Source organism: Pelecanus crispus, chromosome 25, assembly GCF_030463565.1.
Source record: "Pelecanus crispus isolate bPelCri1 chromosome 25, bPelCri1.pri, whole genome shotgun sequence".
In the NCBI taxonomy this organism is placed as follows: domain Eukaryota; kingdom Metazoa; phylum Chordata; class Aves; order Pelecaniformes; family Pelecanidae; genus Pelecanus; species Pelecanus crispus.
Window position 1 is genome coordinate 1,796,402 of NC_134667.1, and position 19,399 is coordinate 1,815,800.

At 55.1% G+C, this 19,399-nt stretch overlaps 1 pseudogene; it reads left to right on the plus strand.

The window, feature by feature from the left end:
• Positions 1–6,630: 6,630 nt before the first annotated feature.
• Positions 6,631–17,595, plus strand: LOC142595940 (NADH-ubiquinone oxidoreductase chain 2-like; annotated as a pseudogene).
• Positions 17,596–19,399: the final 1,804 nt, after the last annotated feature.

Consider the following 19,399-nt stretch of genomic DNA (forward strand, 5'->3'; position numbering starts at 1 on the left):
ATCATCATTATTACATTGTTATTATTATCATTACTTATCTTACTTTATTTCAATTATTAAACTGTTCTTATCTCAACCCAGGAGTGTTTCTCACTCTTATTCCTCCGATTCTCTCCCCCATCCCATCGGGGTAGGGGGAGTGAGCGAGCGGGTGCATGCTGCTTAGTTGCTGGCTGGGGCTAAACCTCAACAGGGACCTTCTACAATGGAGTTATTGGAGGGTTTGACTTCTAATTGTGATGTGATGACATCGGTACAATACTACTACTACTAATGATGATTGTAAGCATTTGTTTGCAATGTAATAGCCACCTGAGAAAGTCTTTGGAAAAGCATTTAGAAACGCAAACAACGCCCTCTCCTCCTCCAGCATAGCTGCAGAACAGGACTCTTAATCTACCTGTTGCTGTAATGCTAATAGGAAGCATTTATTTTACTCACATCCATGAAAATTACTCACCTGTGGTAAGTGGCAGTGAGTGGTCCCCTGGCTGAAGAGTCCTCTTCTGTGCCCACCAGGCACTGGCAGCTGCTGTGGAGCTCCACAGCTTAACAAACCTGCCAGTGAAGCTTCAGGGTGGACAGCCATATCTTTGCTGAGGACATCAGGCCACAGTTTGTAGTTGCAGAGAGCATTCATCCACAGGTGCATCTGCTTTGCCAGGCTCGAACACTGGCCCAGCATCACCAACAGCTCAGAAGAAGAAATCTAGGAAAAAAAAGGGGAAGGAGACCTGTGATTCCAGACCATCCCTCTGGGAGAACTGCAGTATGGCCACCCAGAAGGGAAGTGAAGCTGAGAGGAAAGTACAGAAAGGCAGAGGAGCCTTTCAGTCAAATGGGCTCAAGTACCCCAGCTGGGCAAGGGAGCCGGGGGCTCTGTAAGGGACTTGTAAAATAGAGTTAGACTTGACATTAGGAAGCATTTCTTTACAGAGAGGGTGGTTAAACCCTGGAACAGGCTTCCTAGAGAGGTGGTCGATGCCCATGCCTGTGGGCGTTTAAGAAGCATTGGGACAATGCCCTTGATAACATGCTTTAGCGTTTGGTCAGCCCCAAAGTCGCCAGGCACTTGGACTAGATGATCGTTGCATGTCCCTTCCAACTGAACTATCCTTCCCTTCCCTTCCCTTCCCTTCCCTTCCCTTCCCTTCCCTTCCCTTCCCTTCCCTTCCCTTCCCTTCCCTTCCCTTCCCTTCCCTTCCCTTCCCTTCCCTTCCCTTCCCTTCCCTTCCCTTCCCTTCCCTTCCCTTCCCTTCCCTTCCCTTCCCTTCCCTTCCCTTCCCTTCCTCTTCCCTATGTCAGCTGTTAAAATTGACACCAGCTATTGAAACGTTAGCTTGTTTTCTCCAGTGAAATCTCGTCATTGGGAGAGTACAATAAAACCAGACTAGCAAAGGTAAATGTTTTTGTCTTACAGCACTTTCTACCACTTCTCTGCAGCTGTTGTTGTTTTATAAGGCTCCTTCATTTCAATCTGGAAGACTTTGTCCATACTGCAAAACCTTTGCTGTACTGGGCATAACAGGGTTCTTAAGCTTTAGTTTGTGCTTATTGCTAGTTGGTCTTTCCCCCCCTCCCCCCCCTTTTTTAGGGCAAACACTGATAGAAGAAATAGACTGTAGAAACACAACATTTTTAAAGAGAAGTGTGTGGTGGGAGCTAAAACTACATCTTGACTACAATACTCAGATATATCTTAAAGGAAGAGCTCCTCTTTCTCCCAGTTCTGGAACTGGCTGTAAACAGAAACATTTGGTCATTGTAGGTTTTTCCCAAAGCCTTTAACTGTGTGCCAACGAGCCCGTGGTTTGGGGGCTCTGGACCACACAATAACTTCCTTCTGCTCTGACAGCATCTAGGTGCCTGATGGAAACTCAAGACTGGTGCTGGAGACAAAGCTGCTCCGTCACAGACATTGCTGTTCTTGAAAGTGCCATCTCTCTCTGTGCAGGTGACAGGAGGGGCTGGACTCCAGCACAGATGCGGTTTGTTGGTGCTGCTGCTGCTGGAAAGAGCAGAGTGTCGGGGCGTCCCTGCCACGCTGGGTCTCCCAGTCCATCATCTCCTCTCCCTGCCGAAGCACCAGCCACTGTTTGCCGGCAGAGCAGAGGTTTCCCAAGGACCCAAGGGAACGGCGTGGGCTTGGTGCCAGAGCAGGCAGCTGCTGGTCGGGGTGGTGAGGATTTCCTCTCTGCTGCTGAGAATTTGATGTCCTCCCTTCTCCCAGCCCTTCCAGAGGCGGCCGTGGAGTGTCTGGCACATGATGGCCGCACTGCCTGGCTGATGGCACTGGGCACAGCTGGAGCTGCCCGGCTGCCCACAGGGCTGGGAGCCTGATCCCAGTGCCCCAGAGTAGATGGGGCAGGCCACAGAGGCACAGCTCCTTTCTTTCCACAGGGAAACTTCTCCCCTGGCTCCCAAGCAAGGACGTGCAAACCCAGAGTGTGCCAAAGGTGGCCACCTCTGAAGACCAGGATGAACGACGACTCCCAAGCTTGGCAGAGAGCGGGCATCTTTTCTTGCCCTGGTATGTCTCTGGAGGGGCAGGATGGGCTAAAGGTCCTCTCCCTTCCCCCTCTCCCTCCCCTGAGCTGCTGGGGCTTTGGTACAAGGACACCCTGTGTCAGTGGGTGCTGTGCTGCCATGAGCTGCTGGAAGGTGTGGGCGTCAGGCAGCTCTCTGGGCAATGCTGATTCCTTCGGGGGCTGCCATTTCCCCTTTGCCCTCTGCCTCCCTAAAGAAAAGACTTCCCGCGGGGTGAACAAATGTGGCTTCTCTAGGGAAAGCCTCACCGAGGGGTAAACTTGTAAAAGAAGCCTGGGGCCAGGGTGTGCTGAGGGGCGAGCTGTCCTGCAGGCAGCGGGAGAGGCCAAGAATGACGCTGTCTGCTGAGCAGCCTCAGGGCGCTACGTATCTGAAGGACACCATGGGTTTGGGCTTCTTGTTCCAGCTTTATTCAAATACAGCCCTTCTCCTGAGGAAAGTTGCACCTCTGCCTGGCTTGGCATCAACAGCAGCAGCACAGTGCTTGCAGGGTGCTTCCTGATGTCTGCTGCACCCTTGGAGGGCCCAGGATGAGGAGAATCTGAGTTACCAGGAAACAGATCGAAGCGTTGCTGTCTTTTTTCATGGGCTGAAGGGCTGTGACAGAAAGAAACAGAGCCGAGATGAACCACTGTGACTGCAGAGACCCCCAGGCATCCCCTCCAGACCATGCCAGCCCCAGACCCCTGCTCCCCAGCACGCTCCCAGCAGCACAGCCCCCGGCCCTGCCGGCTGGGCTGCACGCCCTCCTCCCCCTCAGCAGGGCTGACCCCAGGGAAGAGCAGTAGCCGAGGGCAGTGGGACTGAGCGAGATGGCCACCAAGGCCACCTGTGTGGGCAGTGCTGGGAGAGGGAGGCCAAGGCCCCGCGCGGGGCAGCCGGGACTCTTGCAGCCACGGGGCTGCTCCTTGCTGCCGGTGCAGCGGTGGGGACTGGGGCCAGGCTGCCGAAAGAGTGAGCCTCCGGGGGCTGTGGCTCACCGATGAACCTCACAGCTGCCTCTCGCAAGGTGTCCTGAGCATCCTTCAGGTATGGCAGGCTCTGATTCAAGTATTCTTCAGTGCTGCTCCTGTCCTGCACCAGCTGGAGAGAGCACAAGGGTCTGGGCATGTCACAGTCCCTGCCCAGTTGGCTGGACCACTCCCTCCTCCCAGAACCTTCTGTTCCCCTTCTTTGCCAGCCCATTCCTGTCTGCCAGGCAGGAGCCCTGTGGGACTGAGGTTCAGAGAGAGCCACAGGCAGAGGGGTCCCAGGGGTGCCGAGACCCCTCCATCCCACTGCAAGGCTCAGATGGGCCAGAGTGTCCAGGCCTGGGCTTGTCCTCACCAAGCACTCCCCAGTCCTCCATGTCTGCACATGGAGGACAGGGAGGTGATTCGAGACAGCCAGCACGGCTTCACCAAGGGCAAGTCCTGCCTGACCAACCTCGTGGCTTTCTGTGAAGGAGTGACTGCATCAGTGGACAAGGGAAAAGCAACAGATGTCATCTACTTGGATTTCTGTAAAGCGTTCAACACGGTCCCCCACAACATCCTTCTCTCTAAATTGGGGAGATATGGATTTGATGGGTGGATTGTTTGGTGGATAAGGAATTGGTTGCATGGTTGCATCCAGAAGGTAATGGTCAACGGCTCAATGTCCAAATGGAGACAGGTGGTGTTCCTCAGGGGTCCGTACTGGGACCAGTGCTGTTTAATATCTTCATCCATGACACAGACAGTGGGATCGAGTGCACCCTCAGCAAGTTTGCAGACAACACCAAGCTGAGTGGTGCGGTTGACACACCAGAAGGACGAGATGTCATCCAAAGGGACCTGGAGAAGCTGGAGAGGTGGGTCTCTGTGAACCTCATGAGGTACAACAAGGCCAAGTGCAAGGTCCTGCACCTGGGACGGGGCAACCCCCAATATCAATGCAGGCTGGGGGATGAAGGGATGGAGAGCAGCCCTGCGGAGAAGGACTTGGGGCTACTGGGGGATGAAAAGCTGGACATGAGCCAGCAATGTGCGCTTGCAGCCCAGAAGGCCAACCGAATCCTGGGCTGCATCAAAAGCAGCGTGGCCAGCAGGTCGAGGGAGGGGATTCTGCCCCTCTGCTCTGCTCTGGTGAGACCTCACCTGGAGCACTGCGTCCAGCTCTGGGGCCCTCAGCACAAGAAGGACATGGACCTGCTGGAGCGGGTCCAGAGGAGGCCACCAAAATGATCCGAGGGCTGGAGCCCCTCTCCTACGAGGCCAGGCTGAGAGAGTTGGGGTTGTTCAGCCTGGAGAAGAGAAGGCTGCGAGGAGACCTTATTGCGACCTTCCAGTACTGAAAGGGGGCCTACAGGAAGGATGGGGAGAATCTTTTTAGCAAGGCCTGTTGTGACAGAACAAGGAATAATGGATTTAAACTAAAGAAGAATAGATTTAGACTGGGTATAAGGAAGAAATTTTTCACACTGAGGGTGGTGAAGCACTGGAACAGGTTGCCCAGAGAGGTGGTGGAGGCCTCATCCCTGGAAACCTTCAAGGTCAGGTTGGACGGGTCTGTGAGCAACCAGATCTGGTTAAAGCTGTCCCTGCCTCCTGCAGGGGGGTTGGGCTGGGTGAGCTCTAAAGGTCCCTTCCAACCCAAAGCGTTCTATGATTCTATGATTCTATGATTCTATGATGCAATTGCTCACCACCCACTGACCCGATCCCCAGCCAGTCCCCAAGCAGCAATCGCTGCCCCCTGCTCAACTCCCCCCAGTTTCTATACAGAGAAGAGGTGACAGCAGCATTCTCCAATTTATAGTTGTCGTGGTTTAGCCCCAGCCAGCAGCTCAGCACCATGCAGCCACTTGCTCACTCGCCCTACCCCAATGGGATCGGGGAGAGAATCGGAGGAGTAAGAGTGAGAAACACTCCTGGGTTGAGATAAGAACAGTTTAATAATTGAAGTAAAGTAAAATAGTAATGATAATGATAACAATATAATAATGACAATAATGATGATATTAATAATAATATAGAAAGCAAGTGATGCACAATGCAATTGCTCAACACCCGCCAATTGATACCCAGTCGGCCAACCACCCCCCAGTTGCTATACTGAGCATGACGTCATATGGTATGGAATAGCCCTTGGGGCAGTTTGGGTCAGCTGTCCTGGCTGTGCCCCCTCCCAGTTTCTTGTGCCCCCGGCAGAGCATGGGAAGCTGAAAAGTCCTTGACTGGCATAAGCAGTACCCAGCAACAACTAAAGACATGAGCGTGTTATCAACATTCTTCTCCTACTAAATCCAAAACACAGCACTGTGCCTGCTGCTAGGAAGAAAATTAACCCAGCCGAAACCAGGACACCAGAGAAGGGCAACGAAGCTGGTGAAGGGACTGGAGCACAGGCCTTATGAGGAGCGGCTGAGGGCACTCTGTCTGCAGAAGAGGAGGCTGAGGGCAGACCTTATCGCTCTCTACAGCTCCCTGAAAGGAGGGTGTATTGAGGTGGGTGTTGGTCTCTTCTCCCACGTAATTAGCAATAGGGCAAGAGGAAATGGGCTCAAGCTGCACCAGGGGAGGTTTAGGTTGGATAGTAGGAAAAATTTCTTCACGGAAAGGGTGGTCAAGCATTGGAACAGGCTGCCCAGAGAGGTGGTGCACTCACCATCCCTGGAAGCGTTCAAAAACGGGCAGATGTGGCACTTGGGGACATGGTTTAGTCTAGTCTACCCTTGTTTGGTTTAGTGTAGACTTGGTAATGTTAGGTGAATGGTTGGACTGGATGATCTTAAAGGTCTTTTCCAACCTAAACAATTCTATGATTCTATGATTGTGTTTCCTTCTTGCTAGCTGGTGGGGACAGAGCTGTTATTTTGTTGATCACATCCATTGGGAGCTGACGACGTCCATCTTGCCATTTTATTTCTAAAAATTGCATCTCCTGTGCAGGTCCCTTGACCTTTCTTTGTTTGATGGCAAAACCGGCCTTCAGAAGGATTTGGACTATTTTCTTTCCCTTCTCAAAAACTTCTTCTGCTGTATTGCCCCACACAATGATGTCATCAATGTACTGCAGATGTTCTGGAGCTTCACCCTGTTCCAGTGCCGTCTGGATCACTCCATGGCAAATGGTGTATTTGGTTTCTGTACGTGCACGAGTAATTCTGCCTCTACCTGCAATGATATCCCTAACGCCACGTACCATTATTGGTCTCGGTACGTGTGTGTCACTGTAACGCTATTGCTGTCTCGATCTGTAGTGGTATCGGGATCTGTAATGGTATTGGTGATGGCATCTGTCATGGCACTTGTATCTGCATCGGTATGTGTAATGCTATTGCTATCTGCCGTGGGATCAGAATGTGCGATGGCCTCTGCATCGGCAAAGGCATTTGTAATGCTCTGAGTGTCTGCTGTGGCCTCTGCATCTCCTAGTGTACCTGCACCTGACTTTGCATCAGCAATGGTCTCTGCGGTGGTTTCTGCAGTGCTATCTGCAGCTGCAGCAGAATCTGCATCTGGCATGGCGTCTGCATCTGCAGCGCTATTGGCTTTGGTGCCTGCACCTGTGGCATCTGTGCATCTGCAAAGGTCTGTGCAATGGGTTCTGCAATGGTATCTGATCTGCCATGCCATTTGCAATGCTGTCTCTGTCTGTAATGGCATCCGCATCTGCTCTGGCATCCGCAACACTCTATGCATCATCAATAGCATCTGCAATGGGAACTTGCGGTGCAGAGGTGTCTGATGGTTCCTCTGTCTGTCACGGGCCCTCAGTCGGTAATGGTGTCACTTGCTGTACCTGCTGCTTTTGGTGTAATTGAAAGTGCACTTGGATCAGTGACTGCACTTGTATCCTCAATTGTATGTGCAATTGCACCTGTATCTGGAATTGTGTCTGGTTTGTGCCTGTCCCTGCAGTTGTATTGGCAATTCAGTGTGAGTCTGTGCCTGTAATGATATTGGTCTCTGTGATGATGCTGGCAGCAGTGTATTTGATGGTGCCAGTATCTGTGTCTCTAATGGTATCTGTGCCTGTACCCGTAATTGTACCCGTAACTGTATCTGCATTGCTAACGGTATCTGGACCTGCACATGTACTTGGAATGGTTTCTGTATGTGCACATGTAATTCCCTCTCTAGCTGAACTAGGAAGCAAAAACTAGGTTGAGCGAAAGAGAGGTGCTGCAATGACAGACAGTGAATTTCACACCCTGCCTCATATCCAGAGGCTCAAGCTCGGCACGCTCCATGCTCCTGCGTGGCAGGCGGCTTTCCGCAGCAATGCTGCTCACCGGGCGTTGTTAAAGACATCAGCCTCACAGATGTCTCTGCCTCCCCCCAGACAGCCCTGATACCCTCAGTCACTGCCTGCCTGCCGGGTGCCCCCACCCCTTCCTCCTGGTGCTCCCCTGCGTGCCAGCAGCCACGGCTCTCTGAGCAGGAGAGACACTCCACTCCTCTTGGCAGCCTGCAAGCACAGACTAGAGCACAGGGCTAATCTTTTTGTTCCCTCTTCCTGGGCTGCACTTCCCCCCCGGAGCTGGGTGCTGGATCCTGGTGGGGGCTGGGTGTTTCAGCCCTGTCTTGGAGCCCAAGCGGTGTGTGCGTCCGTGCACACCCATGCTGCACGCACCTCTCTGTGAGTGCCTGCGTGTGCCTGCTGGGAGTCCATGTGCAGCCCGGCTCCCGTGTGGACCTGGTGTGGGGAGCTGCCGCAGCTGGACTTCCGCGGGACAGGCAAACCCCGTGGGGAGAGGCCGACACGCGGTGACCGTGGTTGCTCCGGCCGTGCGCTGAGAGTGGGTGCTGAGAGTGATGCCTTGTTTCCCACGTCAGCTCTTGGCACCAGCCCCGGGGAGGTGATTGTCGTGTCACAGTGGGCAATGGTGGCTGTGTCACCATGATGTCACTGTGGGCTTGTGACACGAGCGCCCTGGAGGGTACAAAGGGTGCTGCTCCCAGAGGCGGGGGAGCATCTGGAGGAGAACCTGGGTGCTGCTGGGCAGGAGTATGGAGAGTACTCGCCAACGACCTCTCCGGCGTCCACTGTGCAGAGGGGCCGCGCGGGTGCCCGGCAAAGCAGGGCAGGAGAAACTCCTTCTCTCCTCAGCCCCGCACCACACCTGGCCAGAAGCTCAGCACCCAGCTGGTGCAGGCCAAGCCGCGCATGGAACCAGTGCGTGCACGAGCACAGGACCGCTGGCAGAGTGGGACACAGGTGCGTGAGTGCAGGCGGCTGACGGAGCCCCTCTCTGGGGGAGGCTCCCGTGCCAGCCCTGGCCAGCCCTGACGGTGCATGTGTGTGGCCTTTGCATGAGAGAGCACGGGTGCACCTGTGCTTGGGCAGCACAAGGCGCTGTGTGGCTGTGCCCGTGGGCGTACGGCTGTACCTGTGCCAGTGCCTGCAGTGCTGGGCACAGCTACAGGCGAGCAGGGTGGTGTGCCTGTGCACAGCCGTGCAGGGCTGCGTTCTCCTGAGCGCACCCGCGTGTCCACGTGCGATTGTGAGTCAGGGCAGGGCAACGTCCCTGTGAGTGTCCGTGCCTGATAGTTCCCATGGCCGTGCCCCTCACACCCCGCTGGCTCCTGACGCGCAGGTGCAGCCATGCAGGCAGAGGTGCTGAAGCAAGACCTCCGCATGCTCCGGGAGTGCCTGCTGCAGTGTTCTGGCGACTCACAAAGGCACAAAGAGCTGCTGCATTGTCTGGTAGGTGTGGAGTGTTCCCCTTGTGCCCGGGGGCTGGGGCTGCGAGACCTGAGCCCCTGAGCCCTCCTTTCCCCCTGCAGGGCAAGCAGCAGCAGGAGCTGCGGCAAACCATGGAGGAGCTCAGCATGGAGGTCAGTGTCCCCTCCTCTGCCCACGTCCCCCAGCTGCGGCACCTGGGGCTGTGTCAGGGGCTCAGTGCCTGTGTCCGGCTCCTCTTCCCAGAACCGTCTTGTGGCGCGGTGTTTTGAGAACAACCGCCGGGAGCTCCAGCAGCTGGAAGGGCTGGTGGCCCAGGCAAAGGTGAGTTCACAGAATCACAGACTGGTTGAGGCTGGAAGGGACCTCTGGAGATCATCTGGTCTTGTGCAATGCCCCTGCTCAAGCAGGGTCACCTAGAGCCACTTGCTCAGCCCCATGTCCAGCTGTGGACCGTGTCCAGAGTTGGGCCTGGGGGTCGCTCTGGCTGCCTGCAGTGCCTGCAGGGCTGGGAAGGAGAGGGGACATGAGGGCAAAGGCAGTGCCTGAAGGGAGCCATGAGGGCACTCGTGGGAGCGTCCCGGTGCCCTGATGGCTGCTCCTCTTCCCCTCCTCTCCCACAGGAGCACGTTCAGCTGGCAAAGGAGGAGGCAGCTGCAAGCCTGGAAGAGGTGCTGAAGGTACAGGGGAAAAGGAGGCCCGTTCTGACAGGGTCCGGGAGGGGGGTGCCAGTGCTGGGTCCGTGCAGCCCAGCAGCCACGGGCAGTGGTGTGGCTGCGGAGGATATTTACTCCGGGATATGGCATCCATGATGGAGGGATTGGGCCACCGGAGATCCCCCAGGCTCTTGGCTGTGGCTGTGCTGCAGAGGGGACCCTGATGGGTCTGCAGGCACAGCAGGCACAGCAGGCACAGCACTATGGCTTTGGGGAAGGGGGTGCGATGAGCGACCCTCACTTGGGTGTACGGGGACGCCGGGTGTGACAGGAACCCAGGCATGGGCTGGAGGGGAGTCTGGCGTTGCGCCCTGGCCAGCGTCATGGGGGTCCTCCTCCAACCCCTGCCCCTCCTGGAGCCGTTCTCTCTTCTCTCCCAGGCACACCTCTGTCAGGGAAAGGCAGAGGGAGGCACAAAAGTGCGGGAGCTGATCAAGGTCTGTGACCCGCACCCAGAAGTGCCTTGGGGAGTGGCCAGAGCCGCTGAGCAATGGTGCTGGCCCCAGGACAGCCGTGTGCCTGCCGCCCTGGCCCTGGCCTGACCTCCCAGTGCCCTGGGGACTGAGTGGGGATGCCCTTTCCCACCATGGCTCCCTGCAATGTGTCCCGCTTGCTTTGCAGGGGGAGCAGTGGTCAGAGCTGGCACAAGCTGTTCAGGAGCAGGCTGAGGTCAAGAAGGTACTGGGGACTGGAGGGACGGGGGCTCCACAGGTTTGTGGGGGGAAGCCCCCTCAGAGCAGACATGGCATGGACTCCTGACCGGGCCCTTTGCTTCTCCAGCTGCTCAGGAACAAGCTCCAGCACCTCCTGGAGAGACAGGAATGCCTCCGAGAGCCAACAGCTTTGTGAGTGGCGATGGGGCCCTGACTGAAACCTGGGGCAGCGTGGTGGGGGATGCTCAGCAGCTTTGGGCAGAGCTCTGCCACTTGCAGACATCTTTGTGGCTCCTGTCCGCTGCTCCAGCCTGCTCTGGAGAGCCCTTTGTCTTCTCCTAAGCAGCTCAAAACCCCTCTGTGCCACTCAGGACTCCTGCAAGCAGCTCTGCACCACTCTGAGCAGCTCCCAGGCTCTCCTCCATGCCCCCCAGGCCTGGGGTGGGACAGGGGCAGGGGGTGGGTCTGTGCAGTGCTGGGATGCCGTGGTGCCTGGTGCCAGCCCCGGCAGAGCCTGGGCAGCACCCTGGCTCCCTGTTGGCCACCCAGGGGGCCACCATGCCGGCCGAGGTCTCTTCTCACAGCCCAGAACCCCATGGTGTCCGTAGCAGGGGGAAGGCGGTGCAGGCGGACAAGACAGGCGAGTCGCTGCTGCAGGAGATGGTGGCTGTGCGGCTGGTAGGACAGACAACCCCGCTGTGGGCCTTGGGGAGGGAAGGGTCTGCACTGTGCCCGGGGAACATGGGGGCACTGATCTCAGCGCGAACGAGGGAGGGGGGCTGAGCCCCCAAACCTTGCCGCCTCGCACACCCCAACACATGTCCCTGCTGTGCCTTGGCCTCTAGGAGGAGCAGCTGGCGTCAAGGAGGCATAACATCACTTCTTGGCTGAGGTGAGTGGCCCGGGGCAGTCAGGGTGCTGGGGCTCTTCCATAGGCACTGGCATGTCCATGCCAGTGGTCCAAGGGCACTAGGCAGCTTTGGACTTCTCTGGGATGAAATGGTTCAGTATTTCTTTTCTTCGTAGCTTGGGGGGCGTGTAGGGGGGGATTTTGGGGCCCACCGGGGAGATGTACAGTAGAGCCGAGAGAGGTAGCCGGGCCCCTCACCCCAGTCCTGAGCGGGGAGTGTTGTGCCCAGCACGGTTCAAGGTGCCACGGTGCTGTGCGAAGAGGGTGGTTGGAAAGAGCTGAGACACATTTGCCCCCTGTTCTGCCTGACCCCTCTCCTGTCCCACAGGAGATTTCTTCTGTTCCTCGCCTTCCTGCAGATTGTCGTCCTCATCCTGGTCCTGCTGAACAGGGACATCCTTAACTGGGCCCTGCCACCGAAGCTGGCGGCTGCCTTTGGGAGCCGCCCAGTGACGTCCCGGTTCTTTTGAAATAAAACCAGAAAGAGAAGACAGACATCTGTGATTGTAGGACAAGTGCGTGACCGTGCCAATAGTGAATGTCAGCTGACGGGCCGGAGGGAGGTGGCTGCTGCTTTCCCTTCTGCGTGTGCGTGCCCCACGATGGCTCTGCCTCAGACCTGGTTCTTGCCCGATTTGCAGGCAGGAGGGTGTGTGCACTGTCCTGTGTAAACGGTTGCCTGTTTTCACACAGGCGCAATGGAACTTGACCAACAATGACCGCACTTGCATAAGAGGGTTTGTTGTTAGTAGAAACCAGGCCAAACCAGCTGAGAGCGCCAAAGTTGCAACAAAGTAGTGCAAACTCAGCTTATAAATATGCATTAAGCATGCTTGCATGGGGGTTGATGTGAACAAATCCTCAAAAGCGTATGGTAACAAGGGATGTCATGGCCAAAGCATATAGGTTATGTACATTGCAAAAATGAGTATGTGAGTAGTCTCAAAACTGTATATAAAGGGTCAAGAGCGTGAAAAGGGGTACTTCTCATGCTCCCAGCCAAGAGGCACCGTTACTGCCAGCAATACAAGGGGTTTTAGCTAGGGTGTACTTCTGCTGCCTTCTTTCCAGTACCTGCGCACGAACGAGAAAAAAACAAAATGCGAGCAAATCCTTTTTTACTGACAACAGTGAATGCCAGGTGACCGGTCGGAGGGAGGTGGCTGCTGTGCTCCCTACGACGGCTCTGACTGTACACCGCTATGTACTGAGTACAGGTTCACGAGAAGGTGGCAAGGCACAATGACCACCCACAGGCCCAAGACCTCCTTTAGGAAGAATAATAAAACAAAGAGGATGTGTGGCTGCTTGACTTGTGTGTGTCCCTTGCAAATGTTCTTCCAGGGAGCTTCCTACAGCTGGTGCTGCTAGTGGGGAAGGGAGCTTTGTCCCTCAGGAGAAGGATGCTTGTGGTCCGGGCTGCAAGGGACAGCGCAGGGGAATGGGGCTTGAAGGAGAAGCCCCCGTGGTCCAGCTCCGGCTTCCACAGCCCAGGGTCGCTCACCAAAGCTCCAGTGTCACTGAGAGAGCAGAATCGCAGCCCCGGGAAAGCTCTCCTGCTGGCAGAGAAGAGGAGCAAAGCAGGCCTGTCTAGGCACCATGTTTAGTGTTTCATTTAAAGGCACATAAAACAGGATATCCTTGGAGAATAATTCCCCCCTTTTGTCCGTTTACTCTTTCTGTGGTCACCTCTTAGCTGCCTTGTGAGATGGCACTGACTGTGGGGGCTTGGGCAGATCATTTATGAGCAGACACCCCCGAGCTCCTCGGTTGCCCTCAGACTCCCCCGACCCCCTCAGTTCCCAGCCAGACACCACCGATTACCTCAGCTCTCCCACACACACCCTGGAGCCCCTCAGCTCCCCCCACAAACACCCCTCATGCCCTCACTTCCCCCGCAGACACGCCCATCCCCTTCCCTTCTCCCACACCCCTCCAACCCCCTCAGCCACCCATGTACCCGCTCCCCCCGCTCCCCCTCTGGACACCCTGGCCCTGCCTGCTCCCCGCTTCAGCCCCACACTCGCGATGCCGGGCAGGTCAGCGTACTTGGGGTCAGCCATGGCTGGGGGGCATTGACAGGGGGGACGTTTTCCGGGGGATGCCCCTGGGTGGCCTTGGTGTTAGCAACTTACTCATAATTGCTTTTAAACGTGATGAGGATAAATGAGGAGCATTTAGGAAAACCCCTACAAGAGCTGATGTGGGTGCAAATGTTCATAAAAAGGACATGGGTTAAGAAATGGAAGAAGAAAGGGTCTTTTAGTCTACCTGTGCCAAGACTAAATGGGAAAGGTCTCTCTCTGCTGCCTGTCTTTAATGTCCTGCCAAGCACCATGGACAAAACATCTACATGGGATTAATAACTGGATGTTGTGGCTGACAACAGTCAACCACTCTTTAACAAATCTACCTTTTAGAGATGAATTTAATAGTGAGAGGGGAATTCATCACGGTGGGTACATTTACTTTAATCTTCCTTTTCTGGCCAACACAACTGTAAAAGCCCTTCTATTATTCTTTGCATCTTTTGCCAAATTCAGCCACAGCTCTTCCTTAGCTTTCCTGATTCCGTGCCTACACATCCAGGCAGCGTCCCTATATTCTTCCCACGACACAGGGCCCTGCTGCCACTGCCTCTGCATTTCCTTCTGACGCTGCACTTGGACCAGGAGCTCCTTACTGAGCCATGCGGGCCTCCTGCCTTCCTTGCACAATGTCTTGCACATGGCAATCAAGAGCTCTTGCACGCTAAGAAAAATGTTCTGACAGAGCTGCCAGCTCTCTTCAGCTCCTTTAGCCCTGAGGGCAGTGTCCCAGCACGTCCCATCCACTAATTCCTTAAACCGCTCAAACTTCACTCACCTGAAATTCAGGGTCCTGACCCTACTCCTTACCTGGCCCATATCGCCATATCCCTCAGGATCGAGAATTCCACCAGGGCATGATCACTGCAGCCAAGGCTGCAACCAGCCTTGACCTCTCTATTTACTTCTTCCATGCCTGCAAGCAACAGGTCTGGTAATGCTTCCCCTCTGGCTGGGCTCTCTATCACCTGCATTAAGAAATTATGCTCAACGCACTCCAAGAGTCTCCTGGACTGCTTACAGCTCACTCTGCTGCTTTTCCAGCAGACGCAGGGGGACTGAAGTCCCCCAGTAGGATCTCAGCCTCCCAGTGGGATGCTTCCTGCCGCTGAAGTAAGAACGCTTCCTCAAAAGGCTCCTCGTGCTCAGGTGGCCTGGAGGGAACACCAGCCATAAGGTTTCTAGCTGCACAGTGGTGCTTAGCTCCTCCTCTCTGTTACCCAGGCTGCGTGCATTGGTGCAGAGCCATTGGTACACACCCTAATTCCTGTGAAGCTTTTCACAGGTGTTTCCCTGTTTCTTCCTAATACATCACCAGCCCATGGCTCCTCCCTCTTACTCAAAACTCCATCCCCTTCCCCACTAAGTTGAGTTTTACACGCACCTGGCTTCTTTTATACCATTTTCTGCCTAACCCCACTTTGTTCCTCCCGGCTTCCCCTTCCTCTGCACGTCCCTCATGGCTTTGCATAGCTCTCCTGATTCCCGCATCCCTCCCAGTCCATGGTCCCTCTGATTCACAATCATGTCACTTGACAAGTCCGGTTGGTCCTCTGGGAAGTGGCACCTGTAGTTTCTTGATGGCACAACAACTAGTGTGACTGGCAAAGTTCCTTTCTTGTCATTCACTCCATCTTTCGTCAAGTCTCTGTCTCAGCACACTTTGCTTCTGGTTTCCCCTTTTGTCTCTTAGCTTCCCAATTCACAAGGTCCCCAAGCAGATAACCTTGCTGGAATAAACACTCTCCCCCTCTCACACGCCTCCATCCATCAGCATGACTGGCCAGCTTTGGTTCCCAGCACTGCCTCCCTCAGCATCTGCCCGTCAGGTTTGTGTCCCTGTCTCTTCTTGCCTGTGGCTTCCTCCTTTCCTCATTATTGTATTATCCCTTGTGGCAGCCAAACAGGGCCTTGACCCAATACTCTCAGGGGATCAGACGTGCTCCCTCCACACCCCCATACACAGGTGAGAGCAAGCTATGCTGTGGCTGGCTGTCACGAGCAAGATGAAAATAGAGACCATGCCAGCGCATGCGTAGACAGCCCCCACACAGAGCGAGGGCTCCTTTTGTGCCGCTGTCAGACGGTGACCGCAGGCGGTGCTGGGGCAGCTGCAGGCTCCCCGGGAGGAGAAGCGCAGATAAACTGCCCCGAGGGCTCAGCCAGGGCCGCTGTTCCATGTCACTTCCATGGCCCGTATGTTTTGCGGGACAGTCGCTGCCGGGGCCTGGAGCTCGGAGGAAAGTGGAGGCTCGGGCAGCTGCGCAGGCCCAGCTCTGGCTGGGGTGTTTGTAGCTCCCCAGGGCCCTTCCTGCTGCCTGTTGGGATCCCTGCCCTGGGACACGCCAGCAGCACAGGCCCCGCTGCTCCGCCAGCCCTGGCGGGACAGGTGCCGCGCCCAGCGGCTGCCGGGGGAAGTCCCGGCCCCTGCCAGCAGCCCCGGCGCCATTTGCCCTGGCAGCCCCTCTCCTCTCCCGCCACGTGCTCTGCTCTGATTGGCTGCCAGCACCGGCCACCCCTTCCGCTGTGCCCAGCGAGACATCAGGCGCGGAAGGCCCTGCCCCTGCCTGCACAGGGGCCGCCACTTTGGTTTGGCCGCCAGGCTGGGACAGGGTGCCGCCATGCCATGGCCGTCAGCTGCCATTGGGTGACACCTCATGCTGCTCTCTGATTGCCTGATGGCCATTTCCTGACACCGTCACACCCGCCTGCTCTCAGGCAGCCCCTGGGATTGGCTGGCAGGACTGGCCACGCGTCCCGGTGTCCCCAGGGCCACGGCACAAAGGAAGCCCCTGGCTTCCCACAGGCCTCCCACAGGGAGGCTGCCACTTCCCACAGCCTCCTTGCCCACCTCTTTTCATCCGGCACTGGGATTGGCTGGCAGCCATTTCTTCACCCCTTCATACCCACGTCTTCTCAGGCAGCCCTGGGATTGGCTGCCCACTGCCTTTGGGCCAGGAAGGGCTCACATGTACATATATGGACATTTATCTAAAATATATCTATTTATAGATAAGTTTGCAAATACTTCTAAACACATATTTATTTAGAGATAGTTGCACTATATATATGTATACTGAACCGGCCTAGAAAGCAACACAGTCGCCATCACCCTTCTCATCTCAAAATCCCACCACCCACGGGCTATCGAAGCAGCGATCAAATATTTCCTAGTCCAAGCAACCACCTCGACACTAATCCTTTTCTCAAGTCTAACCAGTGCTTGATGCACAGGACAGTGAGACAGCACCCAGCTAAGTCACCCAATATCCTGCCCCCTACTAACATCAGCCATTGCAGTAAAACTAGCCCTAGTTCCAATCCACTTCTGATTCCCACAAGTCCTTCAAGGATCATCCCTAACTACTGCCCTACTACTATCAGCAATAATGAAATCCCCCCCAGTCACCATTCTCTTCCTAACATCCCACTCACTCAGCCCGACACTCCTAACCAGCATAGCTATTGCCTCTGCAGCCCTAGGGGGTTGGATAGGACTAAACCAAGCCCAAATTCCAAAAATCCTAGCCTTCTCATCCATCTCACACTTGGGCTGAATCGCCATCATCATCATCATCTACAACCCCAGCCTTACACTACTTACCTTCTACCTGTACTCGCTAATAACCACCGCCGTATTTCTCACCTTCAACACAACCATAACCTTAAAACTAGCAACAATCATAACCACATGGACAAAGACCCCGATGCTAAACGCAGCCCTACTAATAACCCTACTCTCCCTAGCAGGCCTTCCACCACTAACAGGCTTCTTGCCCAAATGACTCATCACCCAGGAACTAACTAAACAAGAAATAACAACAGCAGCCACTACCATCACTATACTGTCACTACTAGGACTATTCTTTTACCTCTGCCATGCGTATTACTCAACAATCACACTCCCACCAAACTCCACAAACCACATAAAACAGTGGCACGTCAGCAAATCAACAAGCACCCTGATTGCCATCCTCACCTCCCTATCGGCCCTACTACTACCGATCTCCCCCATAATTTTGACCATCATTTAGAAATTTAGCATAGCCAAAACCAAAGGCCTTCAAAGCCTTAAACAAGAGTTAAACCCTCTTAGTTTCTGCTAAGACCCGCAGGACACTAACCTGCATCTCCTGAATGCAACGCAGACACTTTAATTAAGCTAGGGCCTTGGTCTAGACAGGTGGGCCTTGGTCCCACAAAATTCTAGTTAACAGCTAGATGCCCAAACGGACAGGTGGAATCCAGTCCTATTCCAGCACCTATTCTGATTCTTGTGGATGTATACATATGTATTCATGTATAGATTTATATACACATGTAAACATTTATGAAGGTAGAGAAAGTAAATATATGTAGCCATAAACACATAGGTATGAAACGGATAAAACCTTTTTTGTAATAAGAGCTAGTGGAGTGAGCAATTAATGTTCAAATGTGAATAGAAACAAAAGGAGAAGGCCAGGTCGGGGTCCCCCACTTTACCAGGCTGCAGAACAAGCCCTGGCAGGGCTGGGCAGGGGGCACTTCGGGAGGGCAGAGGGGTGCCTGAAAAGTGGTGGGGCGTGGGCAAGCTGGAACATGCCCAAGGGCTACGGCCCGCGTCTAGGAGGCCTCCAAGGGGCCCCCACAGCAAATCCTGTCACCTGCAAAGAAGAGCCCAGTGCTGTGAGCCAGAGTGGGAATCCCCCCCAGCCCAGCCCAGCCCAGCCCAGCCCAGCCCAGCCCAGCCCAGCCCTGCAGGGCGGCCATGCAGGCTTACTGGGGCAGGCTCTGGGCTTTGACCAGTGCTGCAAGACACAGGCCATGCTCTCCGTGAAAATGGAAAACCAGGACAAAATGCCAGCTTCAGAAGACCACGTGCATGGGGACAAAGAGGAAAAGACCCCAAGGGAATCCCCCAGAAGAACCACATGAATGAGAAAAAGCAGCCAATGGGCCCGTGTACTGCACACTGCACTTTGAGGTGTCACACTAAGAAGATTGATGGTGGAGGTGAGCTCCCTTCCCCCATGGATGGGGCATCTCACAGCTCCCTGTAAGACCATTGTGGGGGGCAGGTTGGTGCTACATGTTTTGCGTTGTCCTTAGCTTGATGACCTGATTGAATGTTGCAAAAAACTCCAGATGACTGAGTGAGGGGAGACGTCAGGAGTGGGCTGGGACTTGTCCAGGTCCACCTGAGCCACACCAGCCAAACCCAGTACCCTGTGTGTATGTCATGTCAAAGGACAGGGAAGCAGGGGGTGGTGGTTGATGGAAATGCATTGAATCCTGCAGGCCTTGAGCAGGATGCAAACGGTTTGTAGAAAGGGGTGGAGATTGTCCTGGGTCTGGCTGGCATGGAGTTCATTTTCTTGACAGCAGCACGTATGGTGCTGTGCTGTGCGCTGGTGGCTAAAACAGTGCTGAAAACACGGTGACGCTGTGGCTATTGCTGATCAGTGCTGGCGTAATGTCAAGGCCTTCTCTGTGTCTCATTGCGTCCCCACGGCGAGGAGGCAGGGGGTGGGCAAGAGGCTGGGAGGGGACAAGGTCAGGGCAGCCCACCCGAACTGACCAAAGAGATAGTCCATGCCATCTGGCATCTTGTTAAGAAATACAGCTGGGAGGGGAGTTTCTCCAAAGGAGCCACTGCTCGGAGACTGGCTGGGCATCGGTCTGCTGGGGTGAGTGAGTGCTTCTCCATCCCTTCTTTCCTTTTCTCTTGTTCCCTCCACTTCTTCAACTGTGTTTATCGTCACCCATGAGTTTTGCTCTCGCTGTTGCCCTTCCAGTTGTCTCCCCCATCCTGCTGGGAGGGAGGCAGTGAGTGCCTGGGTGGGGGTTTAGCTGCCG